Source organism: Talpa europaea (assembly GCF_964194135.1).
Source record: "Talpa europaea genome assembly, chromosome: 15".
Taxonomy (NCBI): domain Eukaryota; kingdom Metazoa; phylum Chordata; class Mammalia; order Eulipotyphla; family Talpidae; genus Talpa; species Talpa europaea.
This window is the reverse complement of record NC_140083.1, coordinates 35,528,826-35,542,156: the sequence shown is the minus strand read 5'-3', so window position 1 is coordinate 35,542,156 and position 13,331 is coordinate 35,528,826. Positions and strand designations below refer to the sequence as shown.

Sequence of the window (13,331 nt, the reverse complement as noted above, 5' to 3'; positions counted from 1 at the left end):
AGGTCAAGCATCCCCCTAATGCATCACCATCTCCTCCCAGATATTAAAGAACCTGAGTGGAGGTCCTACGCATCGGGCAATTTGATGCCATATGCGCATTACTTCCCCAGAGCTCCTGCTGCCTTAGCATCTAAGGTATCTTAGTGGGTGCACTTTGGAAAATTCAAAATTCCCAATGGCCAGATCTGCTCACTACCCTACAGATGCCAACTTGTCTATCAATGGCATCTGTAAAAGTCTGAATCCCAGTTGTGAGGCAGGAACTCCAGAGGCCAGGCAAAGCAGTAGAGGCAGTTAAGTGTTTCTTAAAATTTTGGCATATTTAGAGAAAATATCATCCCCCAGTATAGCAAGGATATGGGTGTGGACGGTCAAGAGTGAGATCTTTTGCCTAACTCAATACATAGGTGATTAGCCAAAACAATCTGTTATTTACACAAGCTCCTAGCACTTGGCTTTACACACAGGAAATATCCAATATTTTCTAACACACACACCTTATTTTGATCTGTTTCAGGGGGCTATCAACCTTTGGAAGTCATCACATATACATGTGCCACTAGATAGAACATTAAATCCCAAAGGACAGGAACAGTGGCCCTTGGCACCTGCCAGAGTCCAGCTCCTTGCCTGGCTTATGGTACATCTTCAGTCTATTCTTGCCAAATGCAAACATTTTCATTCTACTCACTCTGGTCATGGGAATTTAGTCTCATAAAGTCTTCTGAGTAATCTTGTTTAAAAAAATTAAAGCTGTCTTCTGTCTTCTTACCCACAGAAATATCCCAAGTCACCTCGACAGAAGTTTCCAGACTCTAGGGACTATTAAAAAACCGGAAGAACAGGACTTTGAATCCTGAGAGACCAAGGCTTGAATTCCTAGCACTTCCACTTACTAGCTAATAGTAAGTTGTCTTGGGCAAGTCACACATTCCTCACCTCACTTACCCGTCTGTAAAATAGAAATATTACCTAAATCCCAGATTTATGTTAGGATTTTTAAAATTGTATAATAAAAGTGGCTAGTACATAGAAGTAGTCAATCATGTGTACAACTTTATAGCTATCCTCAAATACCCATTTGCATTCCTTTAAAAAAAAAAAAACATTTCCCAAAGACAGTACAGAATGTCCTATGAACAGTTCCCTTGGGGCTCCAAGGATTGCAATTTTAGTGAAAAGTTACGTGAGTCAAAATATTTTCCCCATTTATCACTGTTCCTTAATCTTTTCCCAAAAAAACTCTACAGTGACAAAATCCTTCTAAAACTTTATGTTTTCCACTGCGTACAAACTAAGAGAGCCTAGTTCCTAGGATGCTTTAGAAATCACCACCAAATATTTCCCCTTGACCATATACACAAGGTAGTCTGGTCTCCTAAGCATAAAGGGCAGAACAATCCCACCTCATCCTTAGGCTCAGTATGTTTTCCCATTCACTTTACCTGGAACTCCTACCCCTCACCTGACTGCCTCACACCTTTACTCAAATATCAGCTTCTTGATGAGTCTTTCGCAACTCTATCAAGCACATGGGAACCTCAGACTCCTGAAAGTTCATAGCCTCGTTATAATGCTTTTCCCACTATAGTGACTGGGTGTAAGGCTCCGCGCCCTTGTTCCCAAAGGAGAAGGTCCAGGTCTTGGTCTTTGTATCTTTCCACATAGGATCTGGTAAACAATAGGTGCTCAATAAATGTTTATTGAATGAATATGTAAATGAAATACTAAAAGACATATTTGAATTAATAACCCATATCTAAAGATATAACTTTACATCACCAATTCATCTATGAAGTCTATTTTTTCTCAGCTCTACAATGTAATTTAAATAATGTAACACAGACTTTATATATAGCTTATTATTATTTTCTTTTTAAAAATTATTTCTTTATATATTTATATATTTTTTACATCATTCTTCATTTTTGTACAATGTGTGCTTTCTCATCTCGGTTATAGTCCCCATAAAATTCCCACCATGCAGTCACCCATGTACCATCACCATAGTCCCTTGTGCTCTTCCCACCCCTGTTTTGATCCTACTCTCTGCTCTCCCCACCCCACCTCAGAATGTCTCTGGTTTATAGTTGCCTGTTGATGTTAATTTTTACTTTATTATAATTACTTTTTTTTTCCTGTCCCTTATTTGGATCCTCTACATTCCTCCTAAATTAGGGAAATTTGCACAGTATCTGGCAGATAATAGGGTCTCATTAAACTGCAGTTGAATTTCTTTTATTTTCCCATGCTCAGTAATCCTACTGAATAGTTTTCCTAGAAAATGAGACCAAGATTAAGTCTCCCCCCAAATACAAATGACTTTATTTTGTAATAACAATATTATTCCAAAATTACTTTTAAATAGAAAATATCTGCTCCTATGTTATACTATTGGTGTCAATATAAATTGGTATAGCTACTACAGAAAATAGTATGGATAGTCCCCAAAACATTAAAAATAGAACTACCAAAATACCCAGCAATCCCACTTCTGGGTATCTATCTAAAGGAAATTAAGACGCTATCTTGAAGAGATATCCACACCATGTTCCTCGCAACATTATTCACAATAGCCAAGACACATAAGCAACCTAAGTGTCTATTGACAGGTAAGTGGATAAACAAAATGTCACACACACACACACAAACACAATGGGCTGACATTCAGCTATATAAATGAAAGAAATTCTGCCATTTGTGACAATGTGGATAAACCTTGGGTGCATTTTACTAAGTGTAATAAGTTAGAAAAGACAAATGCTGTATCTCATATATACAATCCAACAAAGCTAAACTCATAGAAGCAAAGGATAGATTTGTGGTTTCCAGGGGTTGGGATTCATGGAAATGAGGAAATGTTGGTCAAAGGGTACAAAATTCCAGTTAGAAGATGAGTAAGGTTTTTATTTTTATTTTTTTTTGATTGAGCTCATGCTGCTGTGGCTAGCGGTAGCTTGATAGTGCTGAGACTTTAACCTCTGAGCCACCAGGGAGGCCCAGAAGATGAGTAAGTTTTAAGGATCTAATGTAGAGCACGGTGACTATAGTTAGTGATGCCAAGAGCATACATCTTATGTACTCTGACCACCACCCCAAAAAAACAATAATTATGTCAGGTGAAGGACGTGTTAACTAACCTTATTTTGTTAATCATTTTGATATATATTTCAAATCATCATGCATACTTTATACAATTCTTTATGACAATTATATCTTAATACTGTTGAAAAAAATAAAGCATCTTCTTAAATACTCTGGGATTTCTCTTTGAGATCTGGATCATTTATCTCTATCAGATTCTGCATAAATTTGGCATACACAGAATTTGACGAGGAAGAAAGAGTTAACACAGCCAGTCTGTTTTACTACAGACATGGCAATGACCCTTCCCCAAACTCTGAGCACCAAACTCTTGCAATTTTAACTAATTAGTGATGTCATGTTGTACCCCTAAGGCACTGGGTCAGGACACACCAAGTTGAAAATGTTGTTCTGAGTAAAAATGAAACTTTCAATGAGGACTACCTTAGTACCTAATGTGGGTCTGTATCTTGAGCTCTGGGCTGCTGGGACTTGTGTGAGCTTCCCTGGTGGGTGTTAGTACAGTTCACAGCTGGAGTGAAACATGCATATGTGGGATTCTCATGGAGGAGCAGGAACACCTATGATGACCCCTCTAGCTGTTGCCTATGTGCGTCCTATCCTGCTGTTCCTGCACTGTGCCCTTTGCCCAGTAAATGGTGCTGTGAGTTCTTTTTTTTTTTTTTTTAAAGATTTATTTATTTACGCATACAAGAGCTGGGGTACAGGCCAGAGATGCGGGGGGTGGGGGTGAGAGGATTTACCCAAGACAGAATGAGGAAGAGAATAGGCATACTGACCAAAACACACTGCTGAGGGGAGCAGTGGGCGAGACAGGGGAGGTCTGCTGCGCCAGGGCTGCCTCCTGGCAGGCAGGCGGGGGAGGGGGGGGGTAAGGGGGGTAGAGGAGGGGGGGGTCGGGGTGTCAAACTCATGCTGCAGAGGCTGGAGATAGCTTCACAGTGCTGTGCTGTGCTTAACCTCTTGCACCACCAGGGAGGCCCTCTGTTGATGTTCTTTTCATTTGTTTTGTTGTCTTCTATCTCTGCCAGACTCTAAATGTTAGAGTGTCCTATAGTCCTATTCTGGCCTCCTAACTTTCTGCTAGATTATTTATCCTGAGACAATGCATCTTCTTGTTGATTCCTCTCAAGTTTATTTCTGCAGTCAAACCTCTCCTCTGAAATCCACATTCATACCCAACTATCTACTAAATACCCTGTCACTGGATGGCTACCAAGGAAATCCATGCATGGAAAAACTCTTCAGCTTTGACCTACATAGAGTGCATGTAACATATAATATGAATATATTTGGGCTTAGGATACAAAGATGAACACAGCCTGGTCTCTGTCCCCAGGTGTAACTTAGCTGGATCTACTGAAAGATGCTCAGCAAGAAAAGCACAAGAAGGTTGTAACTTCCCAGGGGACTAAAAAATGTTTCTTGGAGGAGGTAACATATTGAACTAAGCCCCAATTAATTAAATTAATGATCAAATGGTCTCTATTCATTCCTGCTCTAAAAATGTGACTATATGCTAACCTTCACCTGACTGTATTTATAACATACCTGTACCCTTTGTTGGAAAGGAGTCTCAGTTATGTGTCCCAGTAACTGTCAGTTTGTGTGACTTCAGTTGTTTTCCTTAAGTGTGGTGCTGGCTTCTCAGAGAGCTTCCTTCTCTCTAAGCACTAATTAAACAAATAGAACAATTAATTTAATCAAATAGAAGGGCTGCTGAGTTGATTTCTTCTACTGAACTCTGTGATAGGGTGAACTTCTTAAATGTAAAGCACTATCATTAATGCTTCCATATCCTGTGCCTTGAAGGCTGTTATCTTGGGCTCTGGGTAAGTTCAAGAGAAGTCTGTGGACATAACTTGAAGGGAACTTGTTTGAAGTTGGTAGAGTTTTTCTGATGTGCAAAGCCTTCCAATTGAGCCAATAAACTATGCTTATGGCAGGATTACAGACCAGAGAATATATACTTTAAAAATATCTGATATGCAGCAATCCTCCCAAACCAGAGAGAACATTTTGAATGTGCAATTTAAGTCCCTTTCATAAATTCAAATTAGGACATACTAACCCTAGAAAAAACTACTATGCATTAAATTACCAAGGAGCTAGGAAGAAGATCAATTGTTTTAAATCACTAGATAGGAAGATTTGATTTAATCTCCTCCTACCCCAAATGCAAGCTGATATTTGCTATAATCTTTTAAACTTTTTAAAGATTCTTTTTATCTTGTATTCTTTGTGAAAGGGATATTTAAACACACAAACTAGAGAAGGAAGCAGCTAATGGCAGTTATCTCTCAAGTCCAGACACTGCTGTCACCACAGTGTGACTTTCAGACATACATGTTCATTGATTAAGAACAGTAACAAATCCCCTTTGGATGCTGGCTATGTAAGTTTGAGGTGGGTTCTTATCAACTCTCATAAGTCTGTGATTTTAGACAAATAGTTGCTAATCCTATCAGTGAATGCCTCCTTTTTCATGTCTGATATATCGCATCTCCTCCTTTACTATACTGGCATAAAATTCATAGAAAATATAATACATTTACATGCATAATTTTTAAAGGATCAACATATTGTTCTGTATATGAAGAAGTAAAAGGAAAGCAGTGTATAGTAACATACGGTAGGAGAATGTAAAAACTTGGGCACAATTTGCTAGAAGACATAACATGAAAGTCAGATGCCTATATTTATACTTGAGAGTCACCATGAATACCTCTATCACAAATGTTAACTGACTGTGTAGTCATTAGCGTTAGGATTTTATGAGTATAGAATATCTCTTAATAAAGTTCAGAGCAAGACCAAATATAATTTACCCTTAATTTCCCTATATTTACATTCCTAGAAAAATTAGTATATATCAAAATTGTGGGGGAAGGCAGCTTGTGTTTATACATAAAATAGTTCAGTTGTAGGCTAAGATAATTATAAGGTGGTCTTTCATCTAAGGAAGATATTGGAAATGTAGGGAACAGCTGTTTCCTATGTGGACTATTCATGCATTGCCTATAAGATCAGCATGTTGTTCCCTTTCCAAAGACTTGTAAATTATGGCCTAATACTCCCCTTACATTTCCAAATTTCCCTCTAGGGGGCGGTACTGCTCTTAATAAGATCCATAGTTCTCAACTCAGGAGAAGGTAGTTTGGTGGGTGGAGGTCCCATCAGAAGGCAAACCAGAAACTCAGCCTTCTTCTTTTGCCTCAAAACCAAGGAGTTTGTGCACATAGAAAAAAATTCAACTCTACACCAAGAAAAGTAATTTAAATTGTTTTGGATGAAACTTGTGAATATGGAAAAGAGATGAAGGAACTCAAATGATGATCACTCAGCACATAAAAAAACACTTAATACAGGCTTTTTCTTGGATTGGAGAGGATGCCTGTCAACATTTTTAGCATCACAGGGATCAAGTGCAAGAGGTAGAGGCAGGAGAAGGGGTAAGGGCAAGAACAGAGAGAGACATAACAGGAGAAGCATTTCTTTATAAGCCATGAGGCTTATGGGTTGAATATTTGGCACAAGACAGACTTGAGTCCCAATCACCCCGCTGTCCTTTACTAAATTGGGACAATCTGTTTAATCTCAATTCTCAGTTGGGCATTACATACCATGGTTACAATGAGTAAGAGAAACATATATGTAAAATGTCAGGCAAATAGAAAAAATTCACTTGATGTTGGCCATCATCAGTATTTTTAAGAAGATTCAAATGCCACTTGCCCCTACTATATTGTTTAGATATATTTGAGATTTGGGATAAAAATGTTTACCAGATTTAAGAAACAGAAAAAATTTTGCATGGCTTTTTGGATATTTTATCTCAATTTTCTCTTTTAAAATGTCATATTACAAATGTAGGGAATATCTAAATCATTTCCTTATAAGAATACAAAGGCATGGGCCTTCCTGCTGGCGCAGCATATTGAGCATAGCACTGTGAGGCTGTCCACAGCCTCTGCAGCGCCAGTTCAATTCCCAGCCGGCCAGGGAGCAAACCACATGGTGAGGCAGACCTCTCCTGTCTAGCCCACTACTCCCCTCAGCACTGCTTTCGGTCTGTCTGCCTGTTCTGCTCCCCACTCTGTCTCTGGTGAATCTACTCACCCTCCCGTGCCTCTGGCCTGTACCCCAGCTCTTGTATAAATAAAATCTTTAAAAAAAAAAATACAAAGGCAGTGCCTTTAAGAAACACTATGGTTATAAAAATAAGGCTGATATCCCAGGTTTTGGCACCAAAAAAAAAAAATAAGGCTGATAATGTTATAGAGACATCTCCATAAAAGGAGGAGGTACCACATTCCCTGTCCCACTTAATGATGGGTGAAGCTGATCAGCCAAGTAAAGCTTTATAATACAGAAGATAGTTCCTTCTCCTGCCACCTGACTTGCACCCTGGTATTGCTGGGAAGGAGACATTGTCCCAGCTTAATGGGACCTTCTTCAGAACCCCCAAACTATAGTTCCCCACCAAAAGGTACCTTAGTCTTGTGGTAAGCTTTCAGGCCTCAGTGGCTCCACTTCAGGCTGACCCTGTTCAGCTGGGCATTTGCCCACAGGAGGGGGGTAATTTGGGTGGTTCATTGGGAAAATAGCCTTTCTTCTCTCTCTATGAGTACTCATTCTATTAAAGTTCTTTCACTAAGTCTGCTTTGCCTTGTGCACACAGATGACCAAACCCCTTTAGCACATGCAATCTTGGAGGTTCTGGGGGTACCCTCAGTCGTGGGCTGACAAAAATCCATAAATTGTTTAAGAAAAGGACTTTGTATTTCAAATTAAAGAATGGGGAAAGACTTGCTAACCCAATATAACTTTAAGTCAGAAAAATACATATTACAGCTGAAATTCCTAGATTTTAGTGATATTGATATTTAGTACTCAAAATATCAATATTTGTACCACAAAGATCATTTTATGTGGTCCTGTAGGACCACCAGAAAACTGACTTTACCATCATACTTGAGAAATGAGCAGACTGTGACAGAAAACCAAACTCAATGTGCTTTTCGAGAGCAATAGGCAAGCCAAAATCTATCCAGTAAGAGGCAATAAACAAGAGCTAGATCTATGTATGTGACTACAGCACACATGGCTTTAAGGCAGGAAACTAGGCTAATTCTAAGGCGATTGCTGAGCATCTGAAATGGTATGAAGAGTCTCGCTAGAAGAATTTTTAAAAATCTGTTAATAAATATGGAAAGGTGAGAGTTCTTAGGTGAAATGCATGTACAATAAACCTTCCCTCATCCTTTAAATGTAACAATGAGAAACTGACATAATAATCTTCCATTATTATTTTTAATTACTACCACTACTGCTGCTACTATTACTATAAGAAAACATAAGACCACTCTTAGCAAATTTTTAAGTATACTATACATTTATTGTAAACCAAGGGCACTATGCTGTGCAGTAGATCACTAGGGAGATACTTATCTTGCATTACTGGAACTTATGACAAATACCATAGTATATTTTCAAACCATTAATGCCAGTATGGTAAGTATACATTATAGAAGAATTTTTTTTCTTAGCATATATTTCTCATGAAATTATAAATCAATACATTGTTCAAAGAAGGCAATTTGGTTACATGTATTTAATACATAAAACTGCTTAAGACCCAATAATTTCCTTTTTGGAACTCTATCCATAATAGAGCTAATGTATCCCAAATAGCAGCTTTTATGTAGCACTTGCTCTGTGTCAGGCATTATTCTATTAGCAACAACCCAAGGATATATGTTACAAAGTATAGTGTCTAAAAAAAACGTGAACTTAGTCATTGTAATTCTAAAGTCTCTGGTCTGAAAACTTTTACTGTTTCATCTGTGAGGATGTTCACAACAGCAGTGTTTAGAACAGGAAAAGTTCAGAAACCAATTGTGCATCAGTGGGGTGTAAGTTAAGAACAGTAGATCCATTGATGCAACACAAAGCAGGCATTAATAATCAAGTTTTAGAAATATGTCTGTTGGCTTACTGGATGGTGAAGGCAAGGGGCGGGAGGCAGTGTCAGGAAACGGTGTACTTATGATTCCAGTTACCAAATGTTTTTTTCAGGTGATGGGATTTTAATTTTATCTAAATGAACTTGAATTCCTTTTGAACTCAGAAAAATACTATTCACAAAACTCTCTAGATCAGCACACCTCAATCAAAATATGCACGTCACAGATGTAATTTAAGATATTCTCATAACTGGGCCTCCCCTGGTGGTGCAGGCGGTTGAGCACTGTGCTGTGAAGCTGTCCACAGCCTCTGCAGCATGGGTTCAATACCGGCCGGCCGACAAGGGTCCCACATTACTCGGCAGACCTCTCCTATTGCGCCTGCTGCTCCCCTCAACAGTGTATTTTGTCAGTCTGCCTGTTCTGTTCCCCGCTCTGTCTCTGGTGAATCCTCTCACCCCCTGCACATTTGGCCTGTACCCCGGTTCATGTATAAATAAAAAAAAAGATTTTTATTTATTTATTTATACAAGCACTGGGCACAGTCAGATGTGCAGGAGGGTGAGAGAATTCACCAGAGCCAGAGCGGGGAACAGAACAGGTAGACTGATGAAATACACTGCTGAGGGGAGAAGCGGGCGCAGCAGGAGAGGTCTGCGAGCCATGTGGGACCCTCATTGGCTGCCGGGGATTAAACTGGTTCTGCAGAGGCTGCGAGCATCTCCTCAGCCCAGCGATCAACTGCTGCGCCACCAGGGGAGGCCCTAAATAAATCTTTAAAAAAATAAAATAAAATATTCTCATAACCATAATACATTAACAAAAGAAATGGGTGAAATTATTTTGAAAATATTTCTTATTTAACCTACTAATCGAAAATGTTACCATTTTAATATACAGTGCATAAAATATTAATGAAATGTTTTACTTTTGAGTGATAAGTCTTCAAAATCACCTTTAGTACATCTTAATTTGGTCCACTCACAGCTCTCAATAACTAAGTACCTCTTGGCTACCCTATTGGCCAACACAGCTCTAGATCCTTGGCAGACGCTGTACTTCCAGAACAAAGCGTGATGACAAACCCTCTAAAACAACCTCAGTCTCCAGTAACCATCTGTATCTGTGTCAAACTACTGCTTTAAAGGAAAAAGAGGAGTGCTGGGGAGAGTTTGAAGACACCCTCTAACATTTCTCAGCCTGTGATCTTCAGTAAGTTGACTTTTCTGTACCTCGTAGACCAGGTTTGTAATGAGGATAATGACTACTTTGAGTTGTTGCAATTTAAAAAAGCATTAAAACACGTAATATGTGGAAAGCACTTAATAAATTATTTTTATTCTCTACCTCTTTCCCCTTGCAACCTTCCTTATTCAGATAGTAAATGTTAGACTTAGCAGGAGGCAAGACAAAAATTCTCAAACAGGGTAGCAGGGAATTTAATTTTAAATAGTACTAGAACCAATTTTTTGGGATGTGCAGAGGTTGACTTAAAAAATCAATAATAAATATATTTGTATTTTAAAGGAAAGCAAAAAAGAAACAACAATAAAAACTAAAAGAACAAAAATTTAAAAGATAAAAAAGATTAAAAGACCTGATGGCAGGGAATGAAAGGCACAATATTGCCTCATCAGGTTTTTTTGCAATCCATTAACAAATAAATATAGATTGTTGAGGGCCTCACTGGTGGTGCAGGGGTTAAAGTCTCAGCACTATTGCCAGCCACTGTGGCATGAGTTCCATCTCCAGCCAGCAAGCTAACTCACATGGTGCAGCAGACCTCTCCTGACTCACCCAGCGTCTTCCCTCAGCAGTGGATTTCAGTAGATCTGCCTGTTCTACTCCTCACTCTGTCTCTGGTGAATCCTCTCACCCACCCCCTGCACATCTGGTCTGCACCCCAGTTCTTGTATGCATAAATAAAATCTTTAATAAATAAGTAAATATAGATTATTGAATGTGCCAGACATCCTGTTAAATAAAGGGGGTTTGAATAAAAAAGGGAGGTGCTCCCTTCACTGAAGGAATGGAAGAAGGAGCCAATGAACATTGCATCATTTCCAATTTTTCTCCATTCAGTTTTCAGTTCTTTCTTGAGCTGCTCCTGTTGTTTCACCTAATGTTATCTTTACCTAATGTTATCTTTTTTGTTGGGTCATGGGGTTTCCTCCAAAAGGCTTAACTGAAATATGGTCAGTTTACTATGGCTGAATCCAGGTGAAGCATATTTATGTGCTCAACTTTGGTGTAGGTTTCAAAGACTTCAAAATTAAAATTTGAAAATTACAAAAGTAACAAATTTGTTAGCAATTAAGCCAATTAATGTGACCTGTGTCAATGGCTTTACAGGTTCACTGTATATAAGATCATCAGAAACCTTACAGAGGCTTGGAAGAGGTGAATGATTAAGAAAATTTATATAATCAAGAAGATAAAATACTACACAGCAACCAATTCACTGGACTCCGATTTTGTCAATTTGTGGATATATGCAATGAAAAGATGTAAATTGGGGGCAGGGGAGAGAAGCAGAATAGAATCCATGATTACAACAATAAAATGAATTTATAAAACTAAACATTTATTTGGTCAGGTAGAAATATTACTTTTTCTCCTGGGTAGATTGCTCAGTGTTCATAATAAAAATAACATATAGCAAATCCTGCTTGCTAAGCCAAGTTATCATATACCAGAGGGCAGGATGACCAGGGAAAATTGTCTATTTAGTGAAAAGAGCATCAAAGGAGCACAGTCTTTGAATGCTCGTGCTAACATGCAGTGATACTTAGGCAGCCAACTCCCAGTACTAGTGTACAGTTTAATATACCACTTGGAAACTAATGACAGATTTGGGATTTTTCTTAATCCAAGTAATTTTTCAGAACAACATACTCAACACAAACATTTGACCACTAGTGTCAGATTTTATTTTCACGTGGTAACTCCTCAATCCTTTAATAACCACAAGAATGCATATGAGCTTGTGAGGGCCGGGGAAGCCTGCAGACTTTCACTGTTACTGTGGTTTGATATTATCATGGCAAATCAGAAAAGCTGGCTCACATTCAGGGAGACCCCAACTTTCCTTCAAAAACACTTTGTACTTGAAAACATTAAAAGCTTACCAAATCATAGAGTACTTAAAATTAACAACATCCTCATCATCTTGTGGTTAAAATGATGACTGAACAATAACTCAAACGGGTTGTGTTCTATATTTCCTTTATTAATATAATTAGTATTCTTAGATCTTTTGAAATTGCTCTTCTCTAGCCCTAGAGGGAAATGATTTCAAAAGGTTGAATACATACGCTGATTCAAGATATGGTTTCTCACACATCCAACCTCTATAATTTTGAGTTATAGAGCAATAGACAGTAATTCTGGCACCAACTCTTTGGCAATGTTGTTTTAAAACAAAGATACCATTACACACATAGTCCTAGGTTTTTATCTTGCACTGCATGTAAGTAAATTTACATAATACCTCTTTCATAGAAGAACCATGACCTTAAAATATCTTTGGAAAATGATTAAAAATACAGTCACCAATTCCAGTTGGCTCAAAAGCTCACAGCTAACATGCAGGTAGAGTTTGAACACACCTTTTTAAAGAGGTGAGATCCAAATTGCATAAACTTGCCAAAACTCTTGATTTAAACTTTTCGTGTAATCTTTTTGGGGGTTCCATATTATAAAAGAGAATTAAGAAGTAGTATCCAATTATTTGCCTTGTTCCCCAAATGTCCTGGGGTACAATCCAGGTTCTAAAGCTCACCTATCTGAGTGATCTTACACAACATACTTCATTTCTCTATGACTCAAATCCCCAATCTATAAAAATGAGAATTTCTTCATATAATTATATTTGTATTTATTAAATAACTCCTAAATTAAAACATAAAGCAATTAAATGATAAAGGTGGAAGAGCTCAGATCAAGAAGTACCAATTACAGCTAGCTAACATATCGATTATCCAGAACAAGAATAATTTTAAAAAGTCTTTAATTGGTATCAGAGACTCTTTTTTTTTTTTGCATAACTTTAAACTAATCATTCGTGACACAAATCATACCACAGAACTGTATTATTTAAAATTAAAAGAAACTTGTAAAATGATAGTTTGGAATAACTTTAAGCCATAGGCCTTAATTATACAAGGCAGAAATTTCACCAACAGAACTATACTATTAGTTTAGAAGAGATGCGACCAAATGATACTAACAGTCCAAATCATTTTTAAAGGCGCCAACAAA

General features: G+C 37.9%; 1 protein-coding gene across 2 annotated transcripts in view; it reads right to left on the bottom strand.

Moving 5' to 3' along the window:
* CPM (carboxypeptidase M) overlaps positions 1-13,331 on the bottom strand; it is a gene marked incomplete at both ends in the record, with an annotated part of 55,465 nt that overhangs the window by 41,608 nt on the left and 526 nt on the right. The window lies entirely within an intron of this gene.